We start from the raw sequence: 23,216 nt of genomic DNA, 5'->3' as shown, positions 1-23,216 counted from the left end.
GGACTTTGTACTACTTATCAGAGGTTGAGAAGACTCAGTCTTGTGAGTCAGTAGCAACTCAGTGGCAGCATAGGTGTTAACCAAGCATGAGGCCCTGAGTCAATCCCCAGCAATCCCCAGCACATGTGCAGGCACGTACATGTGTGTGCACGCATGCACACACACAAACACACACACACACACACACACACACACACACACACACAGGAACTCAGATTAGGCTCTCACAGCTAGTAACCACCTAGCAGGGATTCACGCATGGTTTTTCTGTTCTTTAGCTGCTCTGCCACAAATGGTGTGGGAGAAGCCAAAACAATCATTTCTTACAGTAACAATGGCCACAGGAAAAAAAAATGCAATTTGCTTTGTGTGTTTACTTTATGGTAAATAGTGAATAATGTCATAAATCGTATTGAATTTATAAGACAGGATTCAGTGCCTACACCAGAGATTAATACACAGGCAGCATACAGTATCTGGTCAGCGGGACATCACTGCCTTGCACTCAGTCATAGGTTTTGGTGTTGGCTGAGAGTCACACCTTCACAAAACTGCCTCAGTGATTTCCTGACATTCTTAGACACAGCTTACCTGTTTTCAAGCCCATTACTGCACAGGAATAACAAAATATACAAAGATATAGAGGTTTCTTGAAGACATGTTAAATCTTATTAAATAAAAATATTACTAGGATCAATTTTTACATATCATCATACAACAACTTTAATGACCGTCTTACTCAGAAATTCATTTATCTCTCCAATTACACCCCATTCTATTTTGGCCAGTTGTCCAAAGTCACCTATTTATCTAACCAGTATTTATTGAGTAGATACTCAGTGCTATAGGTGCTTTGTGCCACATACCGTGCTGCCTGGCAGGGTCAGATGTAACCATCCATGGACATTTGCTTACATTCAGTGATTATAAATGGATTAAACATGAACCTGCATTTATTCACAGTGACTATTAAAATTATTAGTATTTTCAAAGTAGATTCAGAAACTTGCCACAGAATTTGTCTCTAAGGTTGATTTACAATAAAAATCATTTTCTTTCCAGTTTACTAGTATTGAAGGTTACTTAGTTCTTTATACAGAGTAGAGAGGTCTTCATAGGAAAATCATACCCTAAAAAACTTCCTTTGACCTATAGTCACATCTTGGGCTCCTGCATCTTAGAACATATAAAGCGAAAGATGTCTCCAGGGAAACTTTAAAAACAAAGGCCGATAATGTATACTGCACGCACAGGGTTTGGAGTGATGGCTTCCTGGAACAGGCCTTCACACTGCATTCACTCTAGACGCTTGCAGGCTTTATGTACTGCTGTGACTTTTTAAAACCACATATCTGAAGTGCCCAAGCAAGACCTACATTAGTTAAATAGTTCCTTTGCTCAGGAAGCAATTTTAGGATATTGCTTTAGAGACAAGTCCTAATACTCCTAGGTAGTCTAATCTTTTGGGGTGTGTGTGTGTGTGTGTGTGTGTGTGTGTGTGTGTGTGTGTTACAATAATGTTTGAGATTGTTTTGCCCAGAGTTAGCTCCAATTTATATTCCCATTAACACTCTTAATAGGGTGTCTATAGAACTGCAGCTGGTTTCCATTCATGTAGATCGAAGCTTTCTTTGTCTTCTTTCTAACACTGGCATATTTATTCCTACTTCCCATAAGTACTCACTATTTCTTAGCATTACTAAGTTATTGTCTCCTTTAGAAAAAATTCTGGTTAGGGCTGGGGATTTAGCTCAGTGGTTCCACCACCTGCCTCACAAGCACAAGGTCCCAAGTTCGATCCCTGGTACCAAAAAAACAAGCAAAAAAAGAAAAAATTCTGGTTGGTTCCCCAAGTATATGACATTTAATTTCATCTCAGAAAAATAAACAGGACACCAGACAAAGTGCTGCCATTCTTTCTGCTTCCAAGATTCATTTTCCCTTGATCCTCTATGAATTTTTTTGTTTTCGTTTGTTTTTTTGGTACCGGGGATTGAACTCAGGCCCTTGTGCTTGTGAGGCAGGAGGCAGAACCACTGAGCTAAATCCCCAGCTTTATGATTTTTTTAAATAGCACAAATGTTTAAAAGATTATGTATTTGGGGGGAAACTCCTAAATCCTTAATTCTTAGTGATATATTTCAAATAACTGAAAATGATACATATACTAATCTTTAAAACTTCAAACAGAAGTCTGAATCAACATAAGCGTCACATTTCTGACCTGTTTTCAAGAATATTTTTCTTAATCATCTTATCTCCAGTGATCAGTAAGTATTTTATGACCAAAGTTCTCAATACACAATTTATTCCACTTTTGCATTACTTGAAAAGTAATGTTTCAGATTATTATCTGACACTAATACTCCAGGCATAGTCACTGACTTACTAAAGAGTTATGTTCCTTCTAAGAGGTCAGCTCATCAATATTGATTGAATCCAGTGTTCGAAGAAGTGTATGTTAGGAGAGAGGAACTTCCTTTAAGCACCACCTTACTGCAAGCCCAAACTTGCTAAGCCATGGGAAGACTTATGTATGACTTTTCCTACCCAATAACAGTAATTGTAAATAATTCTTAATTATAATTTAACACAATTAAATTCATTAACCTTGTAGATTATTAAGTTAAAACAACCTGAATCCACAAAAGGCAGACACTCCTGAAGCAAAAGATGGCCTCAATCCTCCCCCAACCCTTCCATCCCTACCTGACACAAGGAAATCAGGGTTGGTGCCCTGATTCTGGTCATAAATTCAAGGAGGAACTGCTTTACTACGGAGAACAGAAGTTGAAGCCACTTAATGATTCTTAAATGCTCCACGTCGGAGAAGAAGGAGGAGCAGGAGGTGAAGGAGATGGGGACCAGGTGTGGGACCCTCCTTCACTCTTCACATCATCATGCAGTAAGGGTGGCTACAGAGATCACAGGTGAACCTCCAACCAGGGCCCTTGCAAATGGAAGTTTGTATAATCCTGGCAACAGCTCTGCCAGATAGCACTGTTTTCTGAGTTTTGCAGATTCGGTCTGGTTCAGAGGCAAGACCTCACTTCAGGTCACCACAGGACCCCGGGGCTATGGCCAAAGGTTATACCTACTTACGGGGGTGCAGGGGGAGTTCTGGAAGGAATTGCTGCCACAAACCAGTGCCTAGTTCCTTTTCTACCACCGGCCACCGGACAACCTTTTGCACTTACATGGTTTTCTTTATGGTAGTTTTGCTTTTAGTGCTGACCTTGACTCACAATCCTCTGATTTTACCAGTATAACAACAAAATTAAGGGGATATATGGGAGGGAGAAAGGAAATGATTTTTTTCCTCTGGTTCTAGAAGATTCTTACACCGTCTCCGTCCCATGACTTTCTCAGACCTCCTCTTAGGACATACAGCATCCTCTTCATCCGATCTACTGTAAGAGTTAAATGAACAATAAACCTCATGATTATCTCTCTTAGAAAATGTGCCCTTAGAAAAACAATTTTAATGCTCCAATGGAACAAAAATAATGTCCAAATGATGGTATTACAGGCATCGGAGTGAAGCAGGGTGTTGTAGCCTGGCTGGATGTTCTAGAACTGACCTCAATTTAATTGAAATGTGGACACAGGGTATGACTTCCTGGGGGACCCGAGCCTACACCTCCATTACTTCTGAAGGGAAATCTGCGGTGAGTAGGGCTGCGCAAGCACTTTAGAGGCACAGCGCTGCTCAGCGATACAAAGGCTGGGAGACATCTGAGCTCATCCGTCACCACCACTCACAGCCTGGCTCCCTCAGCTCTCACCTCCACTTGTACTGTTCTCTATTCACTAGACTGGTGCAAGTATTTGCCTACAGCAAATGACTCAGAAATTCTTCACGAATACAAATTTCTGGTAGAAAAAGATAAAGGGGATCACAGAAAAGTATAAGAGTTTAATTTCTCTTCGACCTGTTCATTATTTTCTTTTAAACATTAGCCACATTGTCATTTGCTTAGCCGTAAAACAATCTCTCAGGCTTCTAAGCAGCGGAATGGAATCACTACTGCCATCTTCTTGATTTAATAATTTCAATCAATAATGTTTTCTATGATAATAAAAGGCAAGTGGCAGAGCAGATGATTCGGAACAACATCGGAATCAGACACAGTTATTACCATTGTTGTTAGCGAGGAGATACTTTACGTGCCTCTTCCCTACCAACTTACTTTCCACGCTCTTCCCAATAGGCCCCACATAAATATGCCAGTGAACTACCAAGGACAGACCCAAGCCTGCTCTTCTGCTCTGACATCATCCTTCTGTCCAAGATTTCTGGGAAGCAACCCTCTGGCATCCTTCTCCTGGCTTAAATTTAACATTCCTGTCCTGTATAGCAGCAGTCAGGTGAGAGAGAAAAAGCATACTGCTGATGACAGCAATGAGTTGTAACCAGCTGGAAGGCTTTAAAACTAGGTGGCTTTTGAGATTCTAGTTCTGAATAAGTATTTTGACACTTTCATCCATAAGAATATTTGGTACGGTGAATACAGAGTTCAGCAAAAGGTAAGCAACATCATATTAGCCTTGGTCATTTCTAGCGCCACAGGGGTGCTTCAGCTGAAGAATGAAATCCCGATTTGAGGTTAAAAAGGCAGTGTTATGTTTGCTACTTATATGTTAAAGAAAAGGGTTCTTTACGAAAAACTGAAAATAAAACCCACTTGTCAGAAGAGGCAAGGAAAAAGACAAAAAAATCTATAAATTGAATCATAATGTTTTTTTAAAAATTCTGACAAAACTAGCATTTCCTTTCTGCTTAAATTAGTTTTCACACAAAAGAGATGACATCTATTCTACAAAAAAAAAAAAGAGGTCCAAAAAGATGTTCAGAGTAATCAGGAGGGGGTTAATCCAGGAAAGGCAGAAGCCGATTTTTATTCACTTTCACTATTTAACCCAGAAATTTTGAATATTAGGTAATCTACTTTCACTTTATAAAACGCCTCTCCAAACATAAATAAGTTCAGGCTGATACAGACTAAGTATGTAAGATATAAAAATGATTATCAGGTAATCTTTTCAATAAGAACTGTTACTGGGAGATGCAGCCACTGCCTTTCAAAAGGAGATACCCCTTGGTGAGTTCAAGATCAACCTCCTTTAATTCAGTGTCTCCTATTTCATCCCATGGCTTTTTCCTTTTTTTATTCATGAGTGTTTTATTTATTATGTTGTCCGTCTCTCCCTGAGATTATGAAAACGAATCTGAATGCTGAGAAATTAAATAGTACTTAAGCCACCCACCATGAACTTAAAAGAAAAAGGCTCACTATTTTACTAACTAAATACTGAAGCTTCTTTGAAAGCACATAGCATGAAGAGTGAAGGTACTGGAAGGAGAACTCAAGATACCCTCTTCAGAAAGGAAAGCCATATCAGGATCCTCCATTTAGTGATACTCCTGAGAATGCACACTAAAGTACAAGGGATACTCACCATAATGTTCTATAACTGTGAAAAACCTAGTAACAACTTACATATGCACCAAAAAGTCAACAGGAAAATAGATTATGGTATAATACATTATGTCACTTGCAAAAAAACAGACCCAAGGATCAATAGAACAGAATAAAAGATGCAGAAACAACTCCAAGCACACTCAGCTACCTTATCTTAATAAAGGGGATAAACACTTTCATTGGAAGATAACCTCTTTAATAGCCTCCTTTTCCACCTGGAAAAACTAGCTTTCCACATGCCAAAGATTAAACCTAGACCCATATCTCTCACCATACACTAAACTAAAATTGAAGTGGATTAAAGTTCTAAATCTTAAAACAGAAATATTTAATCACTGAAAGATAAAATAGTCAAAACTCTTGAAGACATAGGTGTAGGCAATTACTTTATGAACAAAACCCCAATTACACAGAAAATATTACAAAGAATCAACAACTGGGATCTCATCATTTTAAAAAGCTTTTGCACAGCGAAAGAAACCACCAACCGAGTGAAGATACAATCCATAGAGTGGGAATAAATTTTTACCAGCTATTCCTCATACAAAGGACTAATATCTATAATATATAAAGAACTAAAATCTGACCCCCCAATTTAAAGATCCTATCCAAAAACAGGCATCTGAAATGAATAGATACTTCTCAGATAAAGAAGTACCAACAGTAAATAAATATATATAAAAGAAGTTCAACATCACTGGTTATTGCAAGAAATGCAAATTAAAAGAACACCAAGAATCCATCTCACTCCAGAAAGAATGATTATCAACCAGAAATCAAACAATAACTAATACTGCCAAGGCTGTGGGGAAAAAGGAATCCTTCTTCACCATTGGTGGGAGTATGAACTGGTATAACCATTACGGAAATCAGTATGGAGACTCCTCAAAATATTAAAACTAGAGGCTCCCTTAGCTATTCCCTTCTAGGTATCTTCTTAAAAAAGTTAAAAATATCACACCAGGGACCTGAGATTTAGCTTAGTGGTTCTGCCGTCTGCCTCAGAAGCACAAGGTCCCGAGTTTGATCCCCAGTACCAAAAAAAAAAAAAAAAAAAAAAAAAAAAAAAAAAAAAAAAAAGAGAGGGAGAGTAAGAGACAGATTAATGGAAACAAAGCTTTTGTAAATGGGGAGGGGAAGAGGAATTGAATGGCAGGGAGGGGAAAAATTAAGGTGCATCGTGTACAAGTACAAATTCCCTATGATGAATACTATCAACATGTATGACAAATACGTACTAATAAAAATGATGATAAAAATAAATTGTGGTACAATTAAAACACTGAAAACTACTATGCAATAAAAGGAATAAAACAGATATGCAATGAACTAATACAGAGATTTCTCAAAACAAAGGTAAATGAACAAAACAATAAAAAAGTATGATATTCATGTAAACTGAAAACCACAAAATACAGTTTTGCTTTCTTCTTCTTCCTTTTCTTTTTTTTTTTTTCCAGTACTGGGGACAGGACCCAAAGTCTTAGCACTGAGTGACATCCCCAACTGCACCCCACTCTCTTTAAGACAGGGTTTCACTAAGTTAACCTTGGGTTGGCCTCAAACTTGTGATCCTCCTGTCTTGGCCTCCAAGAGCACTGGGGTTATATATAGTATATTGTTTTATTGATACATTAAAGTGTAGGAAAAACATGAATGCGACGTGTAGACTCAAAGTTCATGAGACATACACCTGAGAAAGGAGCAATGGCTCCTTTATTAAAAGGCTCTTTTGTTAAAAGAACAAAAGGTAAGAAATGTTGGGCCAATGCATTAACCTGTTAACACTTTCAGGTGGATTTATTGGCATTTTATCTTATTGTCTGTAGCTTTCTGGATCTTTTAAAAATACTGTAGTTTTGAAAACTTTACCTAAATTCTCTTCAATTCATTCAACTTCCCATTTATTTATTATATATCCAGCAAATATTAGCTGAGTGCGTCATTAGTCCTAGAATATGAAGAGTAGAAGAAAATCCTTGCCCTTGCAAGGCCCTCACAGGACTCATTCTTTTTTAGGAATCTTGTCATGCTACAAAATGTAGATTTTGTATACAGCAAGGAATGATTTCCATTAGGTTTAAAATTGCCAAAGAGTAACTGCAGCACACTTCTTTTAGAATAATATATCACAGTGGCTCCAAAAATATAATCGTCAATATTTATCTTTAACTATCTTCTTGCCAAGAGTTTTTAAAAGGACATCTGAGCAAATGAGTTTTGAAGATGTTCCAAAGTGCATTATTATCAAACACATAATCATAATGACAAAAAATCAAATAAACTGATCTTTCTTTGAAGTTTTTCCAAAGAGACAGATTAATTGGCTAAGTTGTCACTACTAATGACAACAGTATGTGATATAGTCAAACTTGAATTTGGCAAAATTATTACAACAGCTTCCAACATCTTATGACTCAATTCTCGAGAAATTCAAGACTAAAAGTCATGTCTGTTCTGTTTTGTAAGGTTCCTAAGTATAGCCTTCGCACAATAATTATGCATCACCAATAGTACTGAAAAAACTCACTCCCCAATACTGTGGGTTAGCTCCAGCATTATTGTTCCTGCCCAACTCAATCCTACATCTTTTCGTTCAACTTCTTAAAAAAAAAAAAAGTCAGCCTTCAGGAATATACGTAGGCTATTGCCCAAGTATCACTTGCAACAAAGAGCAGGTCTGAGGGTGAGAAAAAGTCAGATCACAACTGGTATAAAGAGTAAGGAATCAGGATGTAGAATCAGTGAAGTAGGCTTGAGTCAGGAACCAAGAGTAATTGCTGGGGAGAAAATTCTCTCTTCTCTCAAGTACCTTCCCTGTGTTCATTAATTCTCATGGTTGTGGTAGCATTCATGAGATTACAAGGCTGATGCAGATAATTCAGTCCTATGCTTTGGTCTGAACAAGCAAGAGGGAACTAAAGACTAGATAAGTAAATTAGGCCTTGGGAGGGTTAGAAACACCATCAACTGTGCTCACTTCGGCAGCACACGTACTAAAATTAGAAATACCATCAACTAAAATATTCTCTTTCCCTCCTCCCTTTCTCTCTCTCAAATACAGTTTTTTCTCTCTCATTGAGTTTATTGGTACTTTTTAGGTATACAGTACAGTTACATTCATCATTGGGATCTTGTACCTCCACATGACAGGTCTTGGTTCTCATTTTTTCCCCTTGTCCGTGCCCTCCCTTCATCCCTCCTCCCTTCCCCATTTACAAACACTTTATTTCCATTTTTTTCATTTTCTCCTATTTTCTCTTTTCCCTTATTCCCTTTCCCCTACCCGTCCCATTTTCCCTACACCTTTAGCCCTTTTCTTCCTATTTCACATTGTCAATTATCTCATTAGGATCTTGTATACAATTATAATTTTTCACACCAGAGAAACTATTTGATATTTACACATGGTGACTTACTTATTTCACTTAGGAGTATATCCTCAATATGTATCCATTTTCCTATGAATGAACCTAATTTCTCATTCTTTATGGCTGAGTAGTATTCCATTTTATAGAAAAACCACATCTTCTTTATCCAGTCTCCAACTGATGGGCAAATGGGCTATTTCCAAGTTTTAGCTCATATACATTTATACTTTTAGAATTTCAGTCTTTACCCAGTAATCACAAGTGTCATCTAGCTCCACAAAGACTCTTTCTCTTGATAGTTCTAAAATGTACTGTAAAAATATTTGTTAGTTTAAAATGTTTGCCGGGCGTGGTGGCACACGCCTGTAATCCCAGCACTCGGGAGGCTGAGGCAGGAGGATCGCTATGAGTTTAAGACCAACCTGGGCTACATAGTGAGTTCCAGTTCAGTCTCAACTACATAGTGAGACCCTGTCTCAAAACAACAACAACAAAAAATGTTCTTGGGTAGTACTATCACATTAAATACCCATGTAAAGTGTTTCATCATACTTGTACTACCATCCCAAATGAGTTATGTCTGTCAATAATATCTATTAAAAACTAAAGCTTCTAACACCATTTCCTTTTATGGCATTAAATATATTGTTATATTGTAGTGACATATCCTAAATATTCCTTATAATTAAATATATTCTTTGCTTTCAACTGATGTCTTGCCAAACTCTAAAGAAGAAAAAAAATCTCTCTAAATTAGATATCCATGTGAAAATGAGCCATCAAAGCCAATGTCAAGCTAATTTTAGGATTTTTAAATTTGAGGATTAGAACAGAGGCCCTCAACTTTTGTTTACATCTTAAGTTCTCATTTCTCAAATGCTATCACAGCAACCAAAAGCCAAAACGTATAGAACACACACACACACACACACACACACACACACACACACACACACCAAAATAGCCCGAATTTCAGGCTCTGGAGCCTCACTTACATACAGCAACTGCTTTTACTTGACTTCCTTATATATTTTGAATCATCATTGTTAATAAATTACTTAAATCAAGTTAAAAAAATAGCAGATAAGGCTCTGTCCCCAGGGAAGCAGTGGGAGAGAGCGAAAAGTTCAAAGTTGGACAGAGATTTCAAGTCCTGGCTCAGCTCCTCACATGCTGCATGGCCTTGAGCAAGTTCTTCCCCCTCTATGACCCTCAGTCTTCTCTCATATACAATGAGATAATAATAATTATCTGTCATGGGTGGTTATGAGGATTAAATAATTTCATAAAGCACCTTACAAAAACAGGTAATAAATGAATGTTAATTTTCTTCCTCCTGTCTCTTTCCCCAAAGATGGGGAACAGGGTATTAGAGTGTTGGCTGTGCTCCAGAAGGACAGAAATGCATAGAAAGTTAACCACTGAGAACTTCAACTTGAAAAGACATTCTAGTCTTATGACGTTCTAGTTCACACATGGCATTGAAAACATGAGAAAGGACTAATTGTTACTTATGAGGGATACAAAAGGGACACAGCTGACCCTAAGTGTGCAACATAGAAGCCTGCTATAAAGGAAAAGAAAGGATAGTTAATGAAAACCAAGGAAGAGGGCCGGGGATTTAGCTCAGTGGTTCTGCCACCTGCCTCACAAGTGCAAGGACCCGAGTTCAATCCTGATACCTAAAAAAAAGAAAAAGAAAACCAAGGAAGAGAATCAGGACACCACTCAGGCTCCCAGTCTCATCACTCGATGGCTACCCCAAAGTTAGTCTTAGATACAACAAAGATCCACAGGAGACTCTGTTTCTTACACCCAAAATAGGCTTAGCAGAAATGACAGTGCTGAGACACTGACTATTATCTAGACTTACATGTAACTTCAGAGTCACGAAGGCACAACAACCATCTTCTCCAAGAAGTATGCTTTTGGATCCCACTAGTAACTAACAAAGTAGAGTTTGTCTAGGTTTGCAAATGCACTGATCTGCTGGATAATACCAACCCAAACAAGTACTGTCTTTCATCAAATCTAAAATGCCATCAATAGTCATGTACACCATTATTCTCTTTACCATTAGTAAATTTTCAAATGGCCCAAAAATGAGGAATCTGATAGATTTCTACAGAAAGCTGATATACCAAAGGGTTACGCTTTCTGAGAAAGGTGAACAAGAAATGCACTTAGTATTCTGGAGAAGAAAGCAACAATACATGCATGTCTCAAATTTAACAGCTGCAAAGAAAAATCTCCCCTGAAAATTTGAACTATTAGCTGGCTCTGAACCTATACAACCAGTGTAATACAAGGAAATATATAGAATATAGAATTTAATTTCAAGTAGTCTCACACTGGTAATGTTACCTGGTGGCTGCCTGAGGCAAACCCAGATTCACAAATCTTTAGTAGAATAGGTCAAACATGCCATCCAAGTTGCACCTCAATTTCAGGTGTGTTAAAATACAGGGGTAAGTGTGTAAGATAGAATTAAAGAAATGCAGTCCCTGTTTCCTAAACAGAATAAGGTGGTATTATACAGAGGTCTGAGTCACTCAACAAGTGTGTATTAGCATATATCCACCATGTGAGTAAGGGAGGTTTCAAAGCAATTGACGGCAGCATCCCTGCTCACAAATGGCCTATAAACAATCATTGTGGGAATGAAGAGTCATGCTTTTATCTCATTTCTTTGTGTATTGTTTTGCCAATATGGTTATAATGCTGTTATAAAATGGTCAGACACGTAAAGATCCTCTGCCCCAATCCTGGACTGGCTTTTTATGATCTAACACTGAAAGAATATGTAGCAAGTCAGCTTTCGTAGAAGTAAACTTATTTTCCAATCTTCACAAAGACAATATACAAGCTACTTTCTGATTACTTTGAGTCATTTCACTCAAAATAACACTATTATATACAGCCTGTGGGGTGTATAAAAATGTCATTTGGGTAAAATACAGGGCTTATAGGCATAATTAGTTTCTACTGGGGCATGAAAGTTGGAGGGAACTTCTTCCTTAAAGCTTTAAAAATATCTATAATGTAAGGCATCATTAAAGCAAATTTTATTCATTAATTCAGCTTTAAAAAGTAAACATTTAATTTCTTGTTCAGGAGAGATTTGAACTCCTGCATAAAAAGAAGTACCAGGGCTTGTTTAATAACACCTCACTGAAAAAAAAAACAAAACCCTTGTTAATATTAGCTCTGGCTTAATCCATGACAGAATTACTGTTACTCATGTTAGTATTATTACATACACTTATGCCAAGACCCATCCACGGGGCACACTTGACAGCAAGTCTCAAATACCATTTCTTGGGGTCTGTTGCCATCTGTGGTGGTTAGGGTGGAGCCACACCTTGACTGGCTTTGAGATCCACTAATGATGTATCTGTTTGGTCATCGAGGAGAGGCCTAGGGAGTCGGTTTGGTGTCTCACTTCCTCCTCTTGACACTCTTCCCCTGCTCCGCTTCCTCATTGTCATGGGGTGAGGCGCTTTTCTCCACCAGGCCAGTCCACCATGCCATTTCTGCCTCGAGCCAACCAACCATGAAGTAAATCCTCTGAAAACCACGAGCCAAAATAAATCTCCCCTCCACTAAATTTTGGGTGTTTGGTATTTTCACCAGTGATAGAAAGTGACTAATACACCATCCTGTAAGGGAATACAGGTTTCTCCTTTAAAAACAGTGGCACTTGTATTCATGCATTTGCATGTGTTTTACAACCCCTTCATTTTCACCTTGGGTCTTTCATAATCTCAGAAAGTCACTTGAAATGTAAAACAGGATAGACTTAGTAACTGTTTACAAACCAACGCAAAGAACATGGGGGCACAAATTAAGCGTAGTATAGGTATACACTCAATTCCATAAGATCTGGTTCATGTTGAATCATTATTCCCTCAAGACATTTGTAACCTCTTCTGAGTTCATCCTCACTTTGTACCTTACTTAACCCACTGTCCTCTGTGCTTCTTATCCCTGTGGTTCATGCTGCACCTCCACCCCTGACTGCAGGCTTATGTGCAATGTGTCCACCCAAGGTAATGCACACTAGGCCCTTGACAGACAACTCAGGACTTTGACAGCTTTTGCTCATTTTCTAAATGCATTAATTCTCTGATAGGTTCCAGTTTCTTCACACTTGGACAACATTGCCAGAATCATCACCCAGAAGTTTCCCGTTGTTCATCTTGGTACCACCTTGATGGAGAATTTTTTCATCACAGTGTCACTAATTTTAGCATTTATATCCAAATTTATTTTTCCTCAATCTCAGTGGTATCCCTGTGACCAACTCATACACAAGGAGACCAGCACAGAAATTATTCTGCAGACCAACTCAGAGATCATCCTGTGGAGGTACCACTGTTAGTATACAATATGTAATTATAAGACACACACACACACACACACACACACACACACTCACACACACACATTCTGGAATTCTGGAATGTAATTCTGCAGGTAATTAACAGATTTCAAAAAACTAAAGGAAATGAAAAGTTGACATCATAGTGAACAGACAAAACAATGAAAAATGGTTTGTGGTGGTGTTGGGGTGAGAGGGTTATGAAGTTCTAAAAGGTAAAATGATAAAGGAGATTCCTCATACAGGATTCTTGGCCTTATGGGCAGTATCTGAAGTTAAACACTGATACTTAAGGCTTCCACTGAGTATGGCACTAGAGGGCCAAGACAGTGGAGCTGCACATTTTCTTAAATCCATGCGGCATGCATGTGGAGATAAAACAATCCATGCCAGGGTTCTGCTTTGAACACCTCCACATCACACTTCCCAAATATTTTATTATAAACTGAATATTTTTATTTTGTACCACATCTTAGTTAACCATTTTCAATTGTTAGTATAAAGTGGTATCATTACTCATTTCCCACAGTGCATAGTACATGCACACTTTTCTGAATATGAAAAGGGGCAATGTTTATATATTAAATTCATTCTGTTCACAATCTACCTCAATTTGCTGTTCTCTTCCTTTTTTTTGAGTTTATTGGTACATTTTAGGTATACAGTACAATTACATTCATTACTGGGATCTTGCACCTTTACATGACAGGTCTTGGTTCTTGTTTTTTCCCCTTGTCCCTGCCCTCCCTTCGTCCCCTCCTCCCCTCCCCATTTACAAACACTTTATTTATATTTTTTCATTTTCTCATTTTTTTTGTTTTCCCTTATTACCTTTCCCCTACCCTTACCACTTTCCCTCCACCTTTAGACCTTTTCTTCCTATTTCACATTGTCAATTATATCATTAGTATCATATGTACTATTATAGTTTTTCACACCAGAGAATCTATTTGATATTTACACGTGTGACTTATTTATTTCACTTGGGAGTATATCCTCAATATGTATCCATTTTCCTATGAATAAATCTAATTTCTCATTCTTTATGGCTGAGTAGTATTTCATTTTATAGAAAAACCACATCTTCTTTATCCAGTCTCCAACTGATGGGCAAATGGGCTGTTTCCAAGTTTTAGCTATTACAAACTGTGCCACTATAAACATAGGTGTGCATATATCACTGTGATATGATTCTTTTAATTCTTTTGGAAAGATACCCAGCAGAGGGATATACATTCATACTTAACTATATATTATATTTTAACATCATGTAGTGGTCTGCATATATATAAACTCCTTGTTACACTACCTGTCACATGTAAATATTTACTAAGTATTAGCTTTAATTATTATCATTGCTATCATTGTTATTCTTATTAATAACAATATCCCTTATTATAACGAATTCTAATTATGTAATAATCTACACCTGCCATTCAATTTCTACAGCAGTGCAGGATGGATTTACATAGTGCATAGTCTTAAAAAGTGGGATTCCAAATTTAAGTAATAACAAAGTGCCTAATCATTTGGGTCAACTCTGTACCCATCTACATGATTTCTCACCACCAAAATTATGGAGCTCAGTCACCAGGGTGGCAGTATTTGGAAGGTGGGGACTAGAAGGAAGCGGTTAAGGCACAGGGGTGGAGCCCTCATAATCAATGTCTCTCTTGAGAATGGGTCAGCTGTGTGGGAGTTTACCCCTTTCCTCTCCTCCATTTGCATCCACTTTCCTTCTGCTTCCTGCCACTAATGGAAGAAGCACAAGGCCCTCACTGGAAGCCAAGCATATGTCCGTGTCATGCTCTGCACTTCCCACCCTCTAGCCAAACGAACCTCTACTTTCCACCAATCATCCAGTCTCAGGCACTCTGTTACAGCAACAGAAAAGACTAAGATACCTACCCAAGACACCACCAAAGGCACATTTCATTTTGTTCTTGAATATGCTTGTGGTCTGTAGTGAAAAGAACAATTTTATTTGAAATAATACAGATAATTGTCTGAGTCACTTCCTTGTCATGGAGACATAATACTTTAAACCTGTAATTTAAAGAAAGAGAGGTTTACTGTGGCTCATGTTTCCGCCCAGAGTCCAGGCTCTGAGGTAGGTTAGCAGAGGGCCACGGCAGAAGAGAGCTGCTTATGGCACGGAGACAGGAAGCGGAGCAGAAGGAAGGGTTCCCAGAAGGAATGATAGAGTAAAGCATTCTAGGCCACACCTACAGTGACCCATACCTTCTGATCAGGCCTGACCTCCCAACACAAAGTTAGATATAAGTCCGCACAATCCAATCACCTTCCCAAAGCCTCATTTATGATCACGTGAGGCTTTAAGGGGGTATCGAGCTATAAACCGTAACAACAGTACTTTAGGAATTTTCAAAGAATCTTTGACAAAGTATCCACGAAATTCTCTCTAAAATACATACAAATAAAGCCTTCATGCACTTAGAGTTGCCTTCCCTTCCAAACCATTTTTCAAGTATTTGCTGAATAATCTTCCCGAAATGTCGTCATTCCTCAGTGTAAGACCTTTAATGGCTCCTTATCACCCAAAGGCCACAACAGAAACTTTTTATTTGCCTAGTTCTCCTATCTGGCTATCAGACAATATTCTCACTGCTCCTATTGTCCATCCTAAACAAACTATTGCAGATGGAATGTGTCACTCACCATTACGTGTATGTTGAAGCCCTGACACCGGATGAATCTGGCTTTACCAGAAACTGGCCCTACCAGCACCTTCGGCTTGGTCTTCCAAACCCCAGACTGTGAGGAAATGATTTCAGTTCTTGAAGTCACCCCAACTGTGGTATTTTACTGTGGCAGCCTGAGCAGTCTGAGACACATACCATGCTTAGTCTGCTCCTGCCCTCACTTTCAAACCAACATCACTTGCCATATTTGTTTTCTTTCGAGAAGGACCACTCATTCATGGAACTTTTTCGATCTTCCCTGGACAATAGTGAGATGTGTCTGTCCAGTTTTTCTGTAGACATCTCTCCTAATACCACTGATAGTCCCTTCATTATTTTGTTAGTGTCTGTTATCTATATTCTACTTCTCTATTGGGTTGTACTGCAGTGTCTCTCAGAACAGGCACATGAGCTTTGAATCCCCCATATCCCTAGTTAAGAGTATCTGGGCAATGAACCTTGTTATGTAAGGAAATTAAACAAGATAACAACTTAAGAATCATAGACTAATTCTTAGCTTCACACAAATGGCCTGTCAGACCCATCTGTACTTGATTTAACATTTGAATAGTGGAGCAGTGGAAAGCAGCAGTCCACACTGGATTCTCCACGTCAGCACAGAACACTATCCTTTCACCACAATGACACACTGAGCTGATGGAAAGGAACTGTGGAAATGGGGTCACAAATGTGACAGGTGATCTTCACTATCCACGAGAAAGACTAACGCACTCACTAAACTATCAGTTACAGCAGGAATTATAGTTGGAAGTCACTCTGGACTGTTCCCGAAAGATACAAGCATCCCAACAGGAACCATTAACTCAAACAGCAACAAACACTGGTCATGAAAAGGAAAGTTACTTCAATTTTATTGCCAACATAAAAAATATAATACCATCATGTACAAAATTCAAATGTATCTAAACTCATCGCTCTAGAATGCCATAATTATTACTCTTTGAAAACAACAAAATGAAGAACTAAAAGGACTCAAAGAACAAAGAGATTTTCATGCAAGTATAAAATTAGGGTTCTTCAATCTGGAAAAAAATATTAATTTAATGCACAACATACATATTATGAGGGGGTGACACATTCCATCTGTAACAGTTTGTTTGGGACGGACAATGAGAGCAGTGAGAATATAGTCTGACAGCCAGGTAGGAGGACTAGACAAGTAGATAGTTTTCAAGTTTATAAATTGATAGTTGAATTTACTTCTCAAATTATGGAAAAATTAAGAATAGAAGAAAATGTTCGAAGTACTTATTTTCTTGGGAAAAATAAGCCAGTGGTGACTGACAATTATATATAGATCACATTGTTCTGTGTCCTGAACACAAACAGGTCCAAGAATGGCCTGGTTACATTCATGTACTTAAAACCGACCCACTGTGTTTAAGAGGTATTTGAAGTAATAATCTGATCTCTTACAACTAACAACTCCACAGCTGGATCTCTTCCAACTCCGAAAGTGTCCTCTTTCAGTCCAAATGGAGAGACAAAATCATGTCTGAGAGATACTCTGGTCTCACTCAGTGTAACCCCTGATGTATTCTGATTGTTAAATTATGTCTTACAAGTATTCTGAGAAGTGGGGAGAAGGTTTATAGTATAAGAAAAACCAAAATTCTGTATTTTGAAGAATCTCTACTACAAGATTCAGGCCAGGGTTCAGGGAGCCAAATACTTCCTTTTGTATTGAAAAATTACATTTCAGTTGAATTTCCAATAGTTCGAGATGCTCTGATGATCACTCAGATAGAATGCCAATCCTCCATACACTGCATCAGGTTCCTTTTGTCCCCCATATAACAGTGGAACTTTTTGTTTGGCAGTTCAAATCTCTTTATTTACCATGCTTAACAAACTCCCTCACTTCAGACAACACACTAGAAATTGGAAGCAAAAACAGATGGAGTTACTGGCTCCAGGGGCCTAAATTGAACTCAAATCCTGCTTCCCGATACTGAGTCTTGCCTTTGTGCTTTATGTCAGTGTCAATATAAACCATTTTTCAGAATTACAAAGCCAAACGTCCCTGAGAAACTGACAGGAAGAAATACTTTGGAGAAAACCCAGTATGTATATTAATGTATATAGATATAGATATAGATATATCTGACTGACAGAACTACAAATCAATCTCTTCAATATTTTCACTTTTTCCCTCCAAAATTGCTCCAGTCATATACTGTCCTCTTTTATTGCATTGCCATCAATACTGAAAAATCGTTTCCAGTCTAGCTATAACTATTATTATGTTTGGCTAACTTAACTTTAACAAAATATGACATGGATTTAAGATTTGGTCCTGTGTTTTGTTTCATTTTAATCTGTAATATGCTGTTGTTTGTTTGCAATTGCTATTTTTCACAAACATTTAAAAGAAGGAATCAGAAAGCCCACTTTGTATTAAATTCTGTTATTTCCAGACAAATAAAATTCATTTTGTAGCTAATTTAAATATAATCTCTTTCATTTACACAAGTTTAAAAGTCCTGAGAACTGAGTGCTTGGGCTAAGTTATAAGCAACCCCCCTCCAAAAATAGTATTTTTCTTTGACAGCCACAGAAATAATTCTTATTCAGTGACCCCCATATTATTGCTATCTTTAGTTTTCATGGGAGTTTATGTGAATAAAATAAAACAAAATAAAATGCTACATGCACTTTGAATTACAAATGAATGTTCTCCATTCCTGTCAAGAGTTCCAAGAATAGCTCTCATATGAGTATAATGGCGGTGTTTTGGCAGTGCTAACGTAAAAGGCCATTCAACTATGTTGTTTAATTGTATATATTCCAATGCTAGGCAACTTTCCAAACCTTATTGTAAACACTGTACAAAGTCTGTAAGTTCAGCAAAATAATGGAGTTCAGGCTTTTTACAGTTAACTCTGAGTGACAACTGACTTTCCTTTGGGATTTTATATATTGTTTGCCACAATTAGTGCAGATTTCTTTGTCATATACAACAAGTTGCCATTTGGAAACTCAGCCTGAAGTTATGCTCTGAGGGTGTCAATTCTTCCCTCAAGCACACTCATTTGGTGCAGTGTTGTGTTTCAGGGTTACCAGAAAAAGGTAATCTGTTACAGATTCTCATGCTAAGGTTAGATATAGAATAGCATATGATAGGAATATATTATCAATAACTGCACTGAATAGGTATAAAGCATACTGGTTATTAGGTTACAGCAACAGAGAGATTTTTGTTAATTTGATGGAATTTATTATTTAAAAGTATTTTTAGGCAAAAATTCATGTTTTCATATACTCCTGGAATAGACATTAGTTTCTGTGCTTTGATTAAAAAGGGAAAGGCAGAAAACCATAGAATAAAAGGTACTACATTCCTACCCTTGAGTTTTATAAGAACAAGGTTCATTTACTGTTCAAAGGACATTGTTTATACATTCCAGACTTCCATCTTATAATTGCTCCAGGATTTGTAAAAGGGAAATCTCAGCAGGGCAGCAAAATTATTCAAAGCAATAGCTGCACATAACTGGTATAAAATACCAGAGCAGTCTGCTTCGAAAACTTTTTCTCAGCAACACAGATTTCCATGCCCTCAACTCTTTCTATATTCAAATAAAGTTTGATTATGTCTCCTCTATTGCTTAGCATTTTCTCCCTCTACTCAGATAAACTAACATTACAGGTCCTATGAAAAATTTTCAACACAATTTATCTGGGAAAAAAATTTGATACCCATTTGACCATATTAATGGTTGCCTGGTAACCATGGCACCAGCTAAGATGAACACGTTATGGGAGAAAAAGATGGTTTTATCTTATATTTTCACAAAACACTGTAAGTTAATGATATGTTTTATCACACATAAGTGTAAGTTTTAAATTTCACTGTTGTGTTATTATCTTCTCAAGAACTCAATTCAATGAAGAAAATAATCTTAAGTCTGGATTTTATTATACCAACTTGAAAGCTGCATTAAAGGAAGGAGAGTCACAAAATATGGCATATCCCATGCATTACCACCACAACCTTGCTTCAGCGTACCCTATTACTGGTCTATCATGTTGGATTTCTGACAACATTCCTGCAAAAGAGAAATGGAAAGAAGTAAAGTAATACCATCTTCCTAAAGTTACATTTTCATTTTAATAGTTACTTTTAACAAGTTCTTTTTGTGTGAATTGATGAATACGCTTACAATAGCTTTGCTAATTTAATACCATTTTAAAATGTCATTCGATAGGAGTGTAGCAGATGTTTCTTGACTTCTATGAAAGAGAATTCAGGGAATTTTGTTGTTGTTCTTTTTGGAAGGGAAAAAAGTCTCCATGAAATTAGAGACATCACCTCACAATGTTAAAGATTACAAAATATTCTTGAGTGTCACAACAATGTGAATGTACTTAATGCCACTGATGAATGTAATCCTATACTACAAACACGTACCAATTAAATAGGAAAATTTTGATTTAAAAATGGTTTAAATGGTAAATTTTGTCATTTTAAGAGCCATTTTAAAAACACTGTAATGAAATGTAGAACTTGATTCTTCTTTTTTTTTTTTCTGAAACTGGAGATCAAATTCAGGTCCTTGCACTTGCAAGGCAGGCGGCGGCACCACTGAGCTAAATCCCTGGCTAGAACTTGATTCTTTCAAAAGGAAAAATCTAGGGTATAATTTTTTTTCTATTCTATTTTTCAAGTAATGGAGCATGAACCTTAATCCTGGGTGTTCACACTGAGCTACAATTCTGTTCCTTCTCCCTTTCCTTTCTTTTCATTTCCTTTCCTTCCTTCCTTTTTCCTTTTCTTTCTTTCTTTTTTTTTGACAGTCTTACTAAGCTGCCCAGCCTGGACTTGAACTTGTGATACTCCTGCCTCAGCTTTCCAAAGTGCTAGAATTATAGATGTGTGCCATTATTCCCAATTCAGCTACCATTCTTATGTCCTATTAAAGACAAATCAAATAAAGTATAATGTGGAAAAGGTAGGCTTGAGTGAGGTTAACTGGGAAACAAATACTCATGAACGTAGTATCTTGCAAAGTATTTTCAGTTGCACTGCAGGTAATATGTCCTGTTTAGGATGTGATAATGTTTCTCTTTATTCAATAACTATGGACTTCAAGTGATTGTTGTCTTTCTACTCTGAACTTAATGCAGGTTGGTGAAGACAAATGAAAAAGAAGACAAAGTGTCATAAAAGTCAAGAAACTCTCAGCTCAGTTTAAAGAAATTTTATTATATTTTATACCTATATCAGCTTTATAACGCACACACAAGAAAAACAAACAAGATAAATGAAGCCACTAAATGTCAAAAGCTTGAAGAGAAGGTAAATACACCTTTAATAGCTAATCTGTAATATTTTCTTCTAGTTGTGTACACAGTAGATTTCTTATCTTCATCCTTTGAATATCTTCTTTGCAACCAATTGCCCACACTTGGAAGCAACTAGTGTGCTAAATAAGGATCAAATACCCAGAACAATTACATCATGGAAAAGTATCATTATATATTTAATATCTAAATAAATTTAAAAGTGTTTTTTTTTATAATTGAAGTAGCCTTGTTAATGATAACAAACCCAGACACAGTAGTCTGTGTTCAACTATAACTCAGTCTAAATAAATATAACCTACCTAGGTAAAATATATACAATACAACATAAAATGGTTCTTGGATTTTTGGCTTCACTTTAATCAGACAAAACCTTAGGATCTTCTCACTATAGTTGGTTTTTTATGTCTTTCCCCTTTACATACTGGTGACCCATATTTGCAGGTTTTCCTGGTACGGAGACCAGCAATATAAAAATCTGAAACCACAGGATCCTACTCCTTATTCCAAAATAGATTAATAAAAAATTAAATCAAGCAGAGCATATTTGCTTAAGGTTACTGAAGTGCACTGTCCAATGCAAGAGCCACTATTCACATGTGATTAAACATTAAAAGTTCAGTCCCTCAGTCGAATTGGCCAAACTGTAATTGCTTAATAGGCCCATGAGGCCAGCAGCTACTACAACCATAAAGTACAGATATAGAACTTTTCCATCATCACAGACAGTTCTACTGGACAGAGCGGTGCTTTAGGATTGTTTTAGACAGCAAGCTTCCCAAATTCACTTGAAGTAAGGTACTTTGGGTTCATTTATGTCATCTCTAAGTACTAAATGTCAACACTTATTTGGTGGTTTTAGGTATTTATTATGGAAAGCAAAGTACAACTCCATTCATTCATAGCTAATTTTCTTAGAAGGTTATCCATTACTGATAGCAACAGGCTTGTCAAGTACTTTGTACATAGTAGACACTAAATACTGCTAATCTCTTTCATTTGAGTAATCATAGAAAAATTTTAAGAAGGCAGTAAGTAGTATTAACTGAAAGGAAGACACAAGACTATCCCCTGAAAAGAGTAGTAAGTAGCTGTATTCCCTTAGTCAGCAACATTTCCTGACCCCATGCCTCCATTTGCCTCTCCATTTTTCCACTGCATTCTGCCCCGGGAGGCAGACCACGCCTGCTTCCCTGGGGCCTCCTCCTTCCAGCTTCCATGCGGCTTCATTCAGAGGCCCTGAAAGATCTGAGGATGGTGGCAGAGAGAGGAGTATCTGGTCCACATGGTCCAGACCTTGGTTGCCCCTTTCTGTTGGCCCTCTTTCTCACAGGCCACCCCTCCAGGCTGGCAACCATCCCCAGTCTGCTCCACTGGCTCTGCATACTGAAAAGGCCTTTCTTTTCCTGGCATTAGCTTATGGCATTATCTCTCTTTGGTTCTCCTGGGTCCTGCTAACACCTATAGGTATGCAGATATTCCCGTTAGTAAGCATTCTTTCGATGCCAAATACAAGCGTGCCATGCATTTGTTTGTTTATGAAAATCCTAACTCCTATAATCACCTATTCTTCCGAGTCACACATCTAGGCCTGTACAAATCTACCGATGATCCTAAGAAATAGCAACTATAGAACAAGAGAGGAAATTATAAAGATCCGAGCAGAAATCAATGCAATTGAAATTAAGAAAACGATACAAAAAATAAATGAAACAAAGAGCTGGTTTTTTGAAAGAATAAATAAAATTGACAAACCCTTAGCTAATCTTATCAAAAAAAGGAAAGAAAAGGCTCAGATCCATGCAATTAGGAATGAAAAAGGCGAAGTCACAACAGATCCGAAAGAAATCCAGAGGATCATGAACACCTACTTTGAGAACCTGTACTCTAATAAAATGGAAAACACAGAAGAAATGGACAGATTTCTAGATACTTATGAATTACCAAAGTTGAA

At 37.4% G+C, this 23,216-nt stretch overlaps 1 protein-coding gene across 3 annotated transcripts in view; it reads right to left on the bottom strand.

The window, feature by feature from the left end:
* Positions 1-23,216, bottom strand: part of Rbms1 (RNA binding motif single stranded interacting protein 1) — a 216,717-nt gene that overhangs the window by 174,419 nt on the left and 19,082 nt on the right. The gene's annotated exons all lie outside the window — the stretch shown is intronic.

Source organism: Fukomys damarensis, unplaced genomic scaffold (assembly GCF_012274545.1).
Source record: "Fukomys damarensis isolate Sample0158 unplaced genomic scaffold, DMR_v1.0_HiC HiC_scaffold_26, whole genome shotgun sequence".
Taxonomy (NCBI): Eukaryota; Metazoa; Chordata; class Mammalia; order Rodentia; family Bathyergidae; genus Fukomys; species Fukomys damarensis.
The sequence above is the reverse complement of the archived record's forward strand: the minus strand, read 5'-3'. Positions and strand labels throughout refer to the sequence as shown.